General features: G+C 39.0%; 1 long non-coding RNA gene across 1 annotated transcript in view; it reads left to right on the top strand.

Annotated features, from left to right (window-relative positions):
• Window positions 1-14,693, top strand: part of LOC125156493 (uncharacterized) — a 62,683-nt gene that overhangs the window by 11,196 nt on the left and 36,794 nt on the right. The window contains exon 2 of the long non-coding RNA XR_007148627.1: window positions 10,810-10,888. This is a non-coding gene — a long non-coding RNA (uncharacterized LOC125156493). The remainder of the gene's footprint in view (window positions 1-10,809; window positions 10,889-14,693) is intronic.

Here is a 14,693-nt window from a genome sequence, read left to right as displayed (position 1 = left end):
TTTTCTCTTTGTCCCTCTTCTTTGCTTAGAATAATCATCTTTGCTGCATTTTGACTGCACTCCAAATAGGCTGATTTTTCGGCCTCTGCCTTCTTCTGTAGCTACTGGCTCTTGATCTTTTGCTTTTTAAGTCATGTGTTCTATTAATAAAATTCATTAATGGATCACTTTATAGGTATTCTAGTATTTAGCTGTCTTTGAATTTCTAAAAATAAGACCTATTTTGGCACAGCGTTTTTTAATATTTTTTATATTTTTTATATTTTATAAATATGCCATTAGAATCAATTGTTATATATTTTATTCATTTTTTTTTTTGAGAGACTAGTCTACAGTTTTGAATGATTCTTGGGAAGGATTTTTGTCCTGGGTTATTCTATCCTTATAAGATGAGTTGGGAAAATTCCTTCTTTTCTGATACTTTGGAATAATGTGACTGTCACAGATAATACCTGGACTCTGAATGTTTGGTAGAGTGCTCTCTGTAAATCATCCTAGCTTGGGGACTTTTTAGAGGGTAGACATTTTACCTGCTTTTTACACCTTCAACCCCACCTCCCACCCCTGGTGCTACTTGGTCTACCTAAGTTTTTCTCTCTCTTCTTTAGTTGCTTGTGGTCATTTGTATTTTCTATATAATCATCTATTGCATCTAGATTTTCCAGTTTGGGGCAAAATTTTATGTAGTGTTCTCTTATACAGTTCAACTATCTTTTTTGACTGTACGAATAATCCTTTTGTTATTCAAGTGGCCATCATTTCTCTCTGACTGCATAACCTACTGACCAGTCTCTCGTATCCACTCTATGTGTATCTACCCCCTATTTGATCATTTCCTGCCCTACCCACCAGTAGGCAAAAAAAGAGCTATCAGATCTTAAACAAGTGACACACACCAGAGAAGTCTATTTAAGCAGTGAAACATGTGTAGTGTCTTCCTAGCCAATCTGGTACTAATCCCAGCTGTGAGGCAGAGACTTGTGCTATTCTTGGGTGTGCAAGGTTGTCACTGTATGTGACTTCCGTCTCCATCCCTCCTCACCTGTATGTTTACATACACCTGTCCTCCACTGTCCCCTGACCCACCCAGCCTAGCTACATCTATCCTGTACACTCTGCCTCCCCACTCTGCCTCCATAGTCCACCTCTGCTATTGAGGAAGGAAATTTGGACTGGAAATGTTATCCTGGATTCCCGGCATTATGGAAAACAGCTGCAGCACCTGATTACCAAATGGGAGTCTATAAGTGCTACAAGCCAGGCTCGACCATCTAGTAACCTTCTGTTAAATCACTAAAGAAACTCCAGTCCAGTTCTACTAGGCCTCACCCTGAAGGGACATAGAAAAGTAGACAAAGTTAATGTGTATTGAGCCTTTACCCCTTTACAACCTACCCCAAAGTCAGCAACAGCTAAGCATATATATCTCTGGGAATTTCAAATCTTGACCTGCCCCATTTCACACGCATACAAGCTCTACCTTTCCTTAACCTCATTCATCACTCATTTTCTATGTATATCTCTGAGAGATCTTGATTCTGATGCACCAATCAGCTTTTTCCTGGTCTTTAACTAGAACTGTGTTTCTTGTTTACTTTTGGGCAGTATCCATCCTTATCTACTGAAGTTAGGAGTTGAACAATTACCAAAGGGGGGGAAGAAAAAGAAGGAGGAAAGAAAAGATTTTTGTTCTTATGGTGCAAATTATTTTTTAAAAAAAATGCACAATACAGGGGGCGCCTGGATGGCTCAGTCAGTTAAGCGACCAACTTCAGCTCAGGTCACAATCTCGCGGTCCATGAGTTCTCGTCCCGCGTTGGGCTCTGGGCTGATGGCTTAGAGCCTGGAGCCTGCTTCCGATTCTGTGTCTCCCTCTCTCTCTGCCCCTCCCCCATTCATGCTCTGTCTCTCTCTGTCTCAAAAATAAATTTAAAAAGTTAAAAAAAGTTAAAAAGTTAAAAAAATACACAATAGAGGATTTATACTCATCAAAACTATGTGCTTCTTTCAGTAAACAAGGTTATGAGTGAAGTCATCAGTTCTGTAAAAAGAAAGGGAAGAAAACAACTAGTTCAAAGAGAGCATTTTTCCCCGTTCTTTTTGGTATGCAATGCCACATATTTGAACAATTAGTATCAAGTCCATTCAATGGTAGAATGTGGTGTAATATATAAGCATGGCTTGGAGTCAGGAGACTTTGACTTTACTCCCACGATTTATTATACTAGTTGTGTGACTTTAGGATAAATTGCTTAAAACTGTAATCTAAGTTATTTGTCTGTAAATTTAAGATATTATTTAACTATAGAAACTTTAAGGCTTTGGGCTTTCTGCAAAGTGGAGAGCGAAACTCTTCCCTTAACCAAGAGTCTTTGAAGGAGGCTAGAGTGGTCCCAGGTCAATCTCCTCCCTCTCCCCCCAACCCCCACTGATCCATGAAGAAACAAACAGAAATCCCCAGTGAATACTTCTGATTTGTTAAAATTAAATACAATAAAACATAACATAGAAATAAAATATAATAAGATATTGAAATGATTGGATAGAGAGTATAAAATAATTGTGGATCAAATTTTTCCAGAAATTAAAGATGGAATAAAAACTGAAAAAGTGTCAAAATATAAATCTAATGAAAATAACAGGCATGTTTGAAAAAAAACCACTTAGGACATTTATAAATAAAATATAATTATTATAATTAATGTCTTAGTGGATGAATTACACAGCAGAATATATGCAGCTGAAGAGAGTTAAATCTGAAGGAAATACTCAGACTATAATACATACAGACAAGGCAGTAAATATGGAAGAGAGATTAAGCTACATGGAGGATATAATGAATATGTATAACACATCTAATTGGAGTTCCAGAAGGAGAAAATAGAGAAGAGGCAATATTTGAAAATATAAAGGCTGAAATTCTCCCAAAATTGACAAAAGGACATGAATCCAGAGATAACGGAAAACAAGAGTCCAAAATAGAGAAATAAAAAGAAAGCCACACCCAGATATATGTTAGGAAAACCAAAGAATATCAAAGACAAATAGAAGATCTTAAAAGCAGGCAGAGAAAAAAGGTAGATAATTTACAAAAGAGGATAAGTAGATATCAATATCTGAGCGGCAACAATGGAAACCAGAACAGAGTGGAATAATATCTTCAAAGTTCTGAAGAGAAAATAACTGTCAACCTAGATTTGTGGATTTAGCAAAACTATTTTTATAGGACAAAGGCAATAAAAGACACTTTCAGATAAATAGAGATTGCATTTACAACCAAGAAACCTTCTGTAAAGGAATTTGTAAAGAATGTACTTTAAAAAGAAGAAAGATGATTCTAAAAACAAGTTCCAGGATACCCACATGCAAAAGAACGAAGTCTACAAAAAATTAGCTCAAATTGGATCAAAGACCTGAAACCACAATACCCTTCGAAGAAAACATAGGGGTAAATCTCCATTATCTTGGATTTAGCAATGGTTTCTTAGGGCACCAAGAGCACAAGAAACAACAACAACAACAAAAATTGGACTTCAAAATTAAAAATTTTGTGTATCAAAGGATATTATCAAAAATGAACCTACAGAATGGGAGCTATTTGTAAATCATAAAAATCATGTGTCTAGCATCCAGAAGTTATAAGGAACTTGTATAACTTAACAACAAAAAGACAAACAACCCAGTTGAAAAGTGGGGCAAACACTTGAATAGACATTTTTCCAAAGAAGATACACAAATGGCCAACAAACACACAAAAAGATGTCCAACATCATTAGTCATTAGAGAAATTCACATCAAGACTGCAATGAGATACCCACTTCATGCTCAGTAGAATGGCTATAGTTTTTTAAATGGAAAACAAGTGTTGGGGAGGATATGGAGAAATTAGAACCCTTGTACATTGCTTGTGGGAATTTTAGATGGTGCAGCTGCCATGGAAAAAACTTTGATGGTTCCTCAAAAAGTTAAACATAGAATTACCATATGAACTAGCAAACCCACCTCTAGTTATATACCACCCCCCCCAAATTGAAAACAGATACTTGTACACAAATGTTCATAGCAGCACTATTCACAATAACCACATTATGCTGAGTGAAAGAAGCCAGACACAGAAGGTCACGTACTGTATGACTCTGTTTGAAATACTCAGAATAGGCAGATCCATAGAGACAGCAGATTACTGGTCGCCAGTGTTTGAGGAGAGGGAGGAATGGGAAGTGACGGCTTAACAGCTGTAGAGTTTTCCTTTTGGGATAATAAAAATGCTCTGGAACCAGATAGAGGTGATGTACTAAATGTACATCTGAATTATACACATTACAGTGGTTAAAACTGAATTTTATGTGATGTGAATTTTACCACGATAAAGTTGACAGGTACAAAGAAATTAACAAACATATAGGTAAATTCAGAAATTGCATAATATTATTGATGATGATAATAATGTCTCATTCGTGTGGTTCTACGAGTGAGAATTAAAATAGTAGGCAACACAAACAAGTGAGTTGAGAAAGGAGTAATCAAGAGTTATAGCATTAAAGTCCTTAGGAGACCCTTGAACATTGCTTGTGGGAATTTTAAGTTTTGAGAGCCGATGGCTCTCAAGTGCTTTTAATTGTGATCTATAATAATAAATGTTTTATATTGTCACCCAGTGTCCACACATAGGTATATGAAACAAAAATTTTACAAAATAATCCTTGCCCTAAGTATGTATATTGTACACTATTTTCTAATCTAATTAGTTTCTTTTTTTAAAAAATGCTAATTGTGTACCATTAAGTTGATCTCATAACTCACTAAGGGACTATAACACACTACTTTAAAAAACTGGTGTAGTGTGTGATATCACCCAAGTAAAAATGTGGACAAGCAAAAAAAATAGAAGAAAAGATCTTGAGTAGTTCAATTATCTACTCTAATGCTGGGTCAGCAAGCATATGCAAATGGCAAATTGGCGGTATTTTCCAAGGTCTTTTGAAGGAGTCACCATGTTCCAGCGTAGTAATCTCCATGGCTCAAAAGTGCATTTCTACTAATGCGCTGGAAACATTTTGAACAATTCTGAATTTGTGTAGTGTTCTGTAAACTGCCAAGATAAAGTTCTCTAGAGTTATTCAATGTGGATACAGCTAATGGAAAGGATTTCATATTTATGCACGTTGCAGAATGATCCATCTCAACTTGAAGAAATAAGATCTGAGTGACGTTCTTACTCTTGTTATCTTGGACAGTGATCTCATTTTTCCTGGTTTCAGTTCCCTCATCTGCAAAATTAAAGGGAGCTTTAAGTTTTTCCTAAAAAGGAAATCTGTAATTCACTCTAACAAGTCTACATAGACCTGTGATTTCTCTCTCTCTCTCTCTCTCTCTCTCTCACACATACACAAACACACACACTCACACACACACACACACACACACACACACACACAACTGCATTACATTAAGATGAAGGAATTTTAATGTAAACTCGTATGAAACATTCACAGCATTGGCATCAATCTGTTTTAAAGCAGGAAGTGATGAGAGGTGATGATTTATTGGGTGTATTTCTTATATATTTTCAGACATGACTTTTGATTTATAAGACATTTATGGCTTTTTAAAAATCAGTTGTTGACTGGGTGTGGTATAGTTTAGTTACTGCGACTTCAGGAGCTCTACCAGGTTAAGAAAGGGGATTATACTGGTCTGAGCCTGTACCAGTAAACATGTCCATATTGCATGGTAGCCAAATGGCTCATGTTTAAGTTCTTGTTCCAATTGCTGCAAGGTACCTCAAGGAACAATATTTGGTAAGTTATGTTTATACACGAGATATAAATGTCTGTTTTTGCCGCAGAGTTTATGTTAGCTCGTCATTGTAACCATCCGTGCTGTAAAGTGAGATGTGACTAAGAGATTTGGTATCTTCAGTCCAGCACAGTCTGGTAAGATTCCTACGAGATGAAAGAGTGGAAAAGACACTCCACTTCAATCATTCTCAACTATTTTCAGTTCCCTTAAAGCCTTTTGATGATGCTTGTTTATTGTTTTTTTTTTTTTACATGTGTGTGTGGAAGATTTCATAGATAAACAGAATAGTATAATGAGCCCCACTTAACTTTAACTGTGAATATTCTACCACTCTTGTTTTATCTATTCCACCCACTCCCCAGCCTATTTAATTATCATTATTTTTAGAGTTTTTAAGGTAAAATTTACATACATTGAAATGCACAGATCTTAATTGAACAATCTTAATAACTAGTTACACTTGTGTACCTACAATCTTACCAGCATTCCATCTTGTGAGAAAGTCCTCTGCCCTTCCCAGCTGATCCCCCAAGTCCCCCAAAAGCCACCACTGATTTTTTTTTCCCACTTTAGATGAGTTTTGCCTATTCTAGAACTTCATGTAAGTGGAAACATTAATTATATACCCTCTGTGTCTGGCTGCTTTTCTCAGCATCAGGTTTGTGAGATTCAGTCATGGTGTTGCAGGTATCAGAACATTACTAATTTATCCCTTTTATTTCTGAGTGGTAATATACCACAGCTTGCTTACTCATTGTCTTGTTGATGGACCTTTGGGTTGTTTTCAGTTCTTGGCTACTGTGAATTAAACTGCTATGAACACTCTTTATACAACTCCTTTTGTGAACATATAGTTTCACTTATCTTGGGCAATGACCTGGATCTACAATTGCTGATCATAAGGTAAGTATATGTTTAACTTTATAAGAAACTACCACGCCCTTTACCACACTTTTACACTCCCACCAGTAGTATGTATGAGTTCTAATTGTTTTACATCCCCATCAACACTTGGTATTTGTCAGTCTTAAATTTTAGCCATTCTAATGGGTGTGAAGTAGTACCTCCATTTAGTGTTAATTTGCATTTCTCTAATGGCTAGATACTGAACATGTTTTCATGAGCGCACCCTTTGGCTTAATATGTTTTTCACACGTGGTTCCCTTGCCCAGAACATTTACTACCACGCTTTTCTGATTAACTACTTACTCCTTATCTAGTCCTTACTTTATTGAAAGAAAACCTTCCTCCCATAAAGTTAGGAGATGAGGAAATAAGCCTAAAAGCTACATAAGAACCAGTTTTCTAGACTCAGCATCAACCACTGTCTTTTCAAAGGGCACTGAAAGCTTAGGGCAGGGGAAACTCCCCTTTCCTCAACCCTTCTCCAATTCCCAATTTAGGAAATACCAACAGCCCAAGTCATAGTTGCTCATTCAATTTGATGTTAAGAGGTACAAGAAGCTTGTAAGGCTGGGACGTAAGATACCATAAAACCTAAAAGGAAAGTACTATGTGGAAATTTTATTGAAGAACAATAAGCACCTCAGCTTCAATATTTCCCTTTGAAGAGATAATCCTGTGGCTTTCAAGCCTGTAGATAAATAGGATGATTACAATTTACAGCATGAGAAATACTATTTCGAATATGGACTCTAAGTTACCATTGATTCGAAAAGCATGGCATTCTCCTGCTGTGTTCTGTATAGCTTCTTCCCTGACCTGTTCCCAATGTCTTCCAAGAAGATAAGCAAAAAATGTTCTCAGGCCTCCCTTAGTCTGACCTCCAGGGACTGCCTGGGGGTTGAGGAGAAGCTTGCAAGGATCCTGTGTGGGAAGAGAGTAGGACTGCTATCAGAAGGATTACCGTCTATGCTTTCCAGATCTTGCCACCCTTGGTTGCTGGCCTTTTGGTTTCCTCCCACTGAGAGAAAGATTTAGTCATGTGTTTATAATTGGTTATGCCTCTGAGTAGGTACTTTTGGCACACCATTTTTATCCCCCTGTAACCCAACATTCCTATACGTGCCGATAAGCTTTCTATTGCCAATACCTGCACCCCTTAGGCTGAGAGCTTTCTTTGACCACAGGAGCATTCTGGGTGCCAGGCGGGCAGGAAGTGCCAGCACATTAACATCCATGGGAACAGCCTCAAACTAATGACAGGTGGGGGTTCGGTGGCTAAGTCCTCCACGTTTTTCATCCTTGGAGTGCAACAATGACCAGGTATGCTCTCTCTACACCACCTCCTAGAGGAACACGTTTGGAATGAGCCCAAGTTTCCCACAGCTGTAGCATACTCCTGGATTCATCTCCTGGCTCACTGCCCCTTCCCCAGCCCAATGTTTCCTGAGATCACCTCCCAAATAAACTTGTAGCCTTGGTCCTAGTCAGGGTCTGTTCTGGAGAAACCCGATCTAGGCTAGCTTTAAATCAAGCAAACGCACTAATAAAATATTAGGATGAAGATGTTGGTAGTAAATCTTCTGATGCTTCAGATGGTTCACATCCAGCATTCCTAAGGACCTAGAATTCATTTCCTCTGAGTTTACCTAGCATTATCCCTGAAATATTACTGTTCGAGAATTCTCCTGAGATAAAGATCCAGCTTAAGGAATGATCTCAAAACCATGGAAGTGTGTCTCACATATTTGAGTTCAGATGAATAGTCAGCTAATTGATTTCTCAAAGCAAATTGGTATAATGTATAATACTGTTTCCCAGCATATTAAGATATTTCTGTGTGTAATAAAAGGTACCCTCAACATATTGATATTTTAGTTTTACTCACTTGAGCATACTTTTGTTTCCAAAAATGTAAAGGAAGTGTAATTCTGCTGAAGAAAGACAGCTGATGCTGGTGTATGTATAGGCATGCGTGTATATGGACCCAGGAGTCCTCAGTATCCCTTGCCCTCCACACCCTCACCTAAAATATTTTGGAAAGTTTGGGTTTATGGATGTGTCATGAGTTAAGTTTGGTAAATATCTCCACATAATATTTTTATAGGTCCAGAATCTGAAGAATATCACAAAATCGAAATAGCATTAGGGTTTCGTGGCTCAGATGCTAGAAATCTCCTGGCACCAAGATAGGTTTTGCCTCATTATCCATTAACATATCTCTTCTTAAATCACAATCCCAAATCCATAAATTCAGGTCTGAGCCTTAGTTTCATTGCCCTCCTCAAAATATTATCTTCCAGGTACTTTAGTGTTAATTTCACTGATGCCTTCTAGTGCCACTGGCTTATGTCACGATGCTTTTAGAGAAATTCTTGAAGGTGACATAGGTGCAATGCAAAGCAACCTACTGGTCCAATTACAGGTTATCTAAATCTCCATCTTTTTGCTAATCAATTAGCAATGAAAGACCATGCACTTTCCCTAATCATGACACCATTTTTGGCCTCCCTTCCTGCCATGTTTTTTTTTTTTTTTTCCTGAGAGAACTGGGTCAAGCGTTAATGAACATCTACAGTCATACTTTGTTTTATTGTGCTTCGCAGGTACTGTATTTTTTACAAATTGAAGGTTTGTGGCAACCTTGAGTCAAGCAAGTTTATTGGCACCATTTTCCCCATGTTTGCTCATTTTGGGTCTCTGCCTCACATTTTGATAATTCTTTGCAATATTTTTCAAATGTTTTCATTATTATTATATTCGAATTGCTGCAATCTCATGAGAAAACTTTAGCAGATGAGGAGTTGCTTCTCATGGATGCGCAAAGGAAATGGTTTCTTGAGATGGAATTTATTCCTGGTGAAGATGCTGCGAAGTTTGTTGAAAGGATTTAGAATATGACATAAACTGAGTTGATAAAGCAGTGGCAGAGTTTCAGAGGATTGACTCCAATTTTGAAAGTTCTACTGTGGGTAAAATGTTATCAAACAGCACCACATGCTACAGAGAAATCATTTGCAAAAAAGGAAATCAATCAATACGGTGTATGTATTGTTGTGTTATTTTAAGAAATTGCCACAGCCACCCCAGTCTCCAGCAACCACCACCCTGATCAGTCAGCAGCCATCACCATTGAGGCAAGCCCCTCCACCAGCAAAAAGATGGTGGCAACTCACTTAAAGCTCAGATGATGGTTAGCACTTTTTAGCAATAAAGAATTTTTAATTAAGGTATGTACATCGTGCTATTGCACACTTACTAGATTATAGTTTATACATAACTTTTATATGTACTAGGAAACCAAAAACTTCATTGGACTCACTTTATTGCAATATTCACTTTATTGTGGTGGTCTGGAATTGAGTCCGCGATATCTCTGAGGTATCCTGTATTCTGATTATTCTTTGGTTCTCCCCAGATCTGTTCTGTTTTCCTCTTCTGTGTTCTTTGCCCTGGGAAGCTGACCTCTATGGGCTATGTCACCCTCTAGCAAGTAGGAGGCACCAGCAGGAGGTCAGAATGTGGATGGAGAGAGATGCCAGGGCATTTATTCCCTCCCAAACACTCTGCTTCCCTGAGGTCTATGGCCTTATCACCAAACCACAGCTACCATGGGGAAGTTCCTCTCTGACTTTAGCTCTCAACCAGGGTCTTGGTAATAGGGTTGTCTCCCCCTGCTGTTCAGGCTGGGGATTGCAAATGATCTCTGCTGTCCTTAGTCTCTTGTTCCTCCCCCGCGGGTTCCTGTAATCCTACCGGTATCTCTATAAATAGTTCCTTAAATAAAAAGCCTCTACACAACAAAACTGAGTGTGCCCTCTGTTTCTTGTTGAGCCCCTGGCTGATGTAGCCTCCTACCTTCAACTTTTCAGCGGTCCATGACATAGTGACAGATTTAGGGATCACAACCAGATCCCTCTGGGCCTGGAATCAAGTAACCTGTGCACATAGAGACATCACATTTCCCTGTGACTACTTGCAATATTCCGCAGGAAACACGATGTCGGAAATTGAAAAAAAAAAAAAAATAGAAGCATGTGTCTGAAGCAACTACGCCATTTGATCTAGAAGCCCATAGGAAAATATTATATTTGCATCTTTCAGGGTCACGAATGGCATTTTCTGGGAGCTGAAACAGAACTTCGGAAAATCTGGAAACTTCGGAAACTACCTACCTATGAAGGTAATGGTATGTACATCAGTTAGCTGTTGCCACAAGAACTCTGTGTAACAAACTTTCCCCCAAACTCAGTAGAATAACAGTCATTTAATCTTACATAGCTGCAGGTCACATGGCCAAACCAAAGTAAAGGAGTGGGAGAAGGATGTCCCTTTCATGGAGGGGAAAGGTGTAAACATTTTTGACAGTGACTTACGCAGTGAGTAAGCTACAGAAAGGTCATTCAAGGGCAGCTACAGTTTGTTCAGTTAAAGAGGTGGAAAAAAAATTTCTTTCAGTTTTCCCCTCAATCAGCACAGATGAACTAGTGTGACTTTTTAAAATACCAGGCTAAAATAAAATAAAATAAAATACCAGGCTAAATGTCTCCATGCCCAGAAATGGTTTCTTGATACAAAGATGACATTGCCCTAGAAATGGAGGCATTTTGAGGTTTTAGATGTTAAGCAAATGTTACAGAGATTCCATTATCTGTTCGTGACTAAACTGTGATTGCCAGACTCTGAGACCTGAATCTAGCCCTGTTCATTTATTTTTCCCCGCAAGATTCAGATTCCAAAAGAATTACTCTTATTCTGAATCCTGACTATGGAATATGCCTATTAGTGACTCCACAGTCTGGATATCCAAAATCTGGGATCCAGACCACTTATTCCAAGTGGTACCCCAAACCAGTATTCCTTTATCTGCATAGGGTTTTCTCAACTAGTAACTGATTTGTAGTTTAGCTGAGGTTTATGCAGTTTGGAAGGGGTTAAAGGTCAAGATTCCAATAGCTTTCACCAGTTTAGTACGAACTGATTCTTTTTTGCCTAGAAGGGGGAGAGATGTTTCCCTTGCATAGGATTAAAAAGGAACAAGAGCCCTTACTTATCTTGGTCATCTTTGGGAAGGAAAGACGTGTTTACAATGGTGAGCAACAAAGACAATAGCTAGAAAGTCAACCAGAAATCTCCATTATGCTCCTAGCAGTGTGTGAATCCAATGAGTGTCCATAGATGATAGACTGATTTCAAAAGAAACATTAGCTTGGGGGGCACCTGGATGGCTCAGTCGGTTAAGCATCCAGCTTCGGCGCAGGTCATGATCTCATGGTTTGTGAGTTCGAGCCCCACATTGGGGCTTCACTGTGTGCAGAGCCTGTTTGGAATTCTCTCCCTCCCTCCCTCCCTCCCTCCCTCCCTGACTTGCACTCTCTCTCTCTCTCTAATAAACAAACAAAAAGAAAGAAACATTAGCTTGTGATTCTAGCTCTGAAGTGTCAGTATGGGAATTAAGAGCAGGGTAATGCAAATATGGTCAGCAGTCATGACAGACCCCACCAATCAGATGGTACTGGGACTGGAATTTAAGAACAAATTGGTTTGAATACCTGAAGAAGAAGGAACATGAACTGGGGGACAAAGAGTGAGTCAAGTTTTGGCATGAATGAACATGAAAGTGTACCGGGTAGTGAAAAGACCACCTCGACCAAAATGGGGAAGTGGTCACAAATTAGATGAGATAGCAATTATAGTACCAGATTATGGGGGTCTTAATAAGCAAAGGAACTTAAAGGGTATTTGGGGGATGTTAGAAGCTGCCAGAATTCCTTGGCAGGGAGATTACTTAGTACAAACATCTCCAGTTGTCACAACAGGCTGGTTTTCATTGTAACTCTTGGCCCGCTTTTGACTTGGAGATAGTAATGATCATGGTGGTTGAAAGAGGAGATGATTCATGGGTATTTTGACTCCTTTACAAATTTGATTTTAGCCTGAATCATAGAAAGAGTCTGTGGCCTTTTCCCATGGTTTTTGTTGGCAGCAGCTGTGTGTTCCCATGAGAACATACATACTTACCTACTCAAACCCTCCTCTTAAATTTATGCTCTGGGCCTCTGTTCACTTGGATGTTTTCATCTTTTCTACAGAACATGTTCACATATAAGCTTAGAGCACAATCCATGTTTCTTCAACAACTGAGGATTCATTTTGAATATTTTCAAATACATAAAACTCCAGGTATAACTCCAAACAAAACATGATGAAAGGAGACATTTGGATAAGCCATGGTATGATAACATCACACTGAACACCATCTGCTGTGAACACTTCAGCTTTCTGCAGTGACCAGATGAAGGAAATGTGGTTCATTGTGCTTCTTCAGTGGTTAATTCTAGAAAGCTTTTGCTAAACTTTCATCCAAAATAGGAAGAACTTATCTCCCATGTGTTGAAGAATGTTGCCATCCATTGCCCTTTTTATCTCCGGGAAAGAAGTTTCCCTCTTGCTAATGGCAAAGCAGTCAACACTTACCTCCAAACTTCTGCACTGAACTCTTTACTCATATGGGACGTACTAATTTCTATGTTGCTTTGTTTCTTTGCCAAGTGCTAATGGCTTGAAATCCAAAATAAATGAAGTTAATTAACAGCAGTTGTATATTTTTGAGAACCTTTGAATTTGGTTATTGTGGACTTTTCTAAGATACTGCTTTCCTTAGTTTATACAAAAAGTATTTATTGAGCTAGACCAACTGCTGGTGATTCAGACATGAATAACACTTCCTCTGGAGTGTTTCAGGTAAGACAGATAGGTAAAAAATAGGCTGTAATAAAATTTAATTATGCCCTTTAACAGAGGTGCTCAAGTTCTGTGGGAATGTAGAAGAAAACATAATTGATTCCGTGGTTCCAAGGAGACCATCACAGAGCAGAAGGCATTTGGGCAAGTCTTGAAGGAGAGGCAAGAGTTCCCTAAGTGGAGTGTGAGCATTAAAGTAGAGATCAGAATGAAAAAAAAGCACATCAAAGTGTGGTGCTAGCTGTTACTTCTTTTCACTACAGATGAGACAGGAATCCAGGGGGAGACAGGTGTCTGGGAGGCTGTTCTCTAAAGTACAGACTTCTCAGCTCGGACCTGTTACAAGCAGAAATTTCAGGACTGCAGAATCAGGCTGATGAAGTCATGAGGGTAGGATTTGTTGGGGGAGCCGGATACTTGCAAACACCTTCATGGAAATGAAGCAATGGACTCACGGGCATGTTTTCCAGACTGTCAGGAGGCATGATTTCAGGAGGAGAAGCTAGCTAGCTATGTTCTTCTAGAGGGAAACTAAGGGAAACACCCCAAGGTTTTAGGAAATGCAAGTGGTCCCAGCCTCTTTCCCTAGTCCCAAGAACGTTTCATTCAGTACCATTTTCCTGACTATGCACTTTTCACTTTATTAAAATGTGAGTTCATTCCCTGCATCAGTTTTGTACAGCTGCCATAACAAGTCACCACAAACCTGAACAACAGAAATTTATCCTCTTTCTGTTCAGTAGGGCCAGAAGTCTGAAATCAAGGGGTCAGCAGGGCTGGTTCCTTCGGGAGAAGCGGAGGGAGACTATTATGTGCCCGTCCCATCACTTCCTTGCCTCTCATGGACGCCATGCGTCTCTTTCTCCATCTTCACATTGCCCTTCTTGGCGTCTCTATGTGTCTCATCCCCTCTCTTGTAAGGATGCCAGGCATTCGATTTGTGGCCCACCATAAATCCAGGATGATCTCATCCCAAGATCCTTAATTATGTCTGCAAAGATCCTGTTTTCAAACAAGGTCACAGTCACAGTTTCCAGGAGTTAGGACTTGGGCATATCTTTTGGGGGCACAATATTCAACCACTGTGCCTGCCTTTTCATTGCCTTTATCTGGTGGCTTAATGCTATGGATGTCTTCTGAGCACTCATAAATGGGCTGTTTGACCTTGTTCAGAAACTAGCTACTGGGACACAAAGACTCAGTATGTTAATTCTCTTTGGCCGGGGGTAAAATGAAAGTCCAAA

The sequence above is a fragment of the Prionailurus viverrinus genome, chromosome A2 (genome assembly GCF_022837055.1).
Source record: "Prionailurus viverrinus isolate Anna chromosome A2, UM_Priviv_1.0, whole genome shotgun sequence".
NCBI lineage: Eukaryota > Metazoa > Chordata > Mammalia > Carnivora > Felidae > Prionailurus > Prionailurus viverrinus.
Note: the sequence above shows the minus strand (reverse complement) of the source record. Positions and strands in the feature narration are given on the sequence as shown.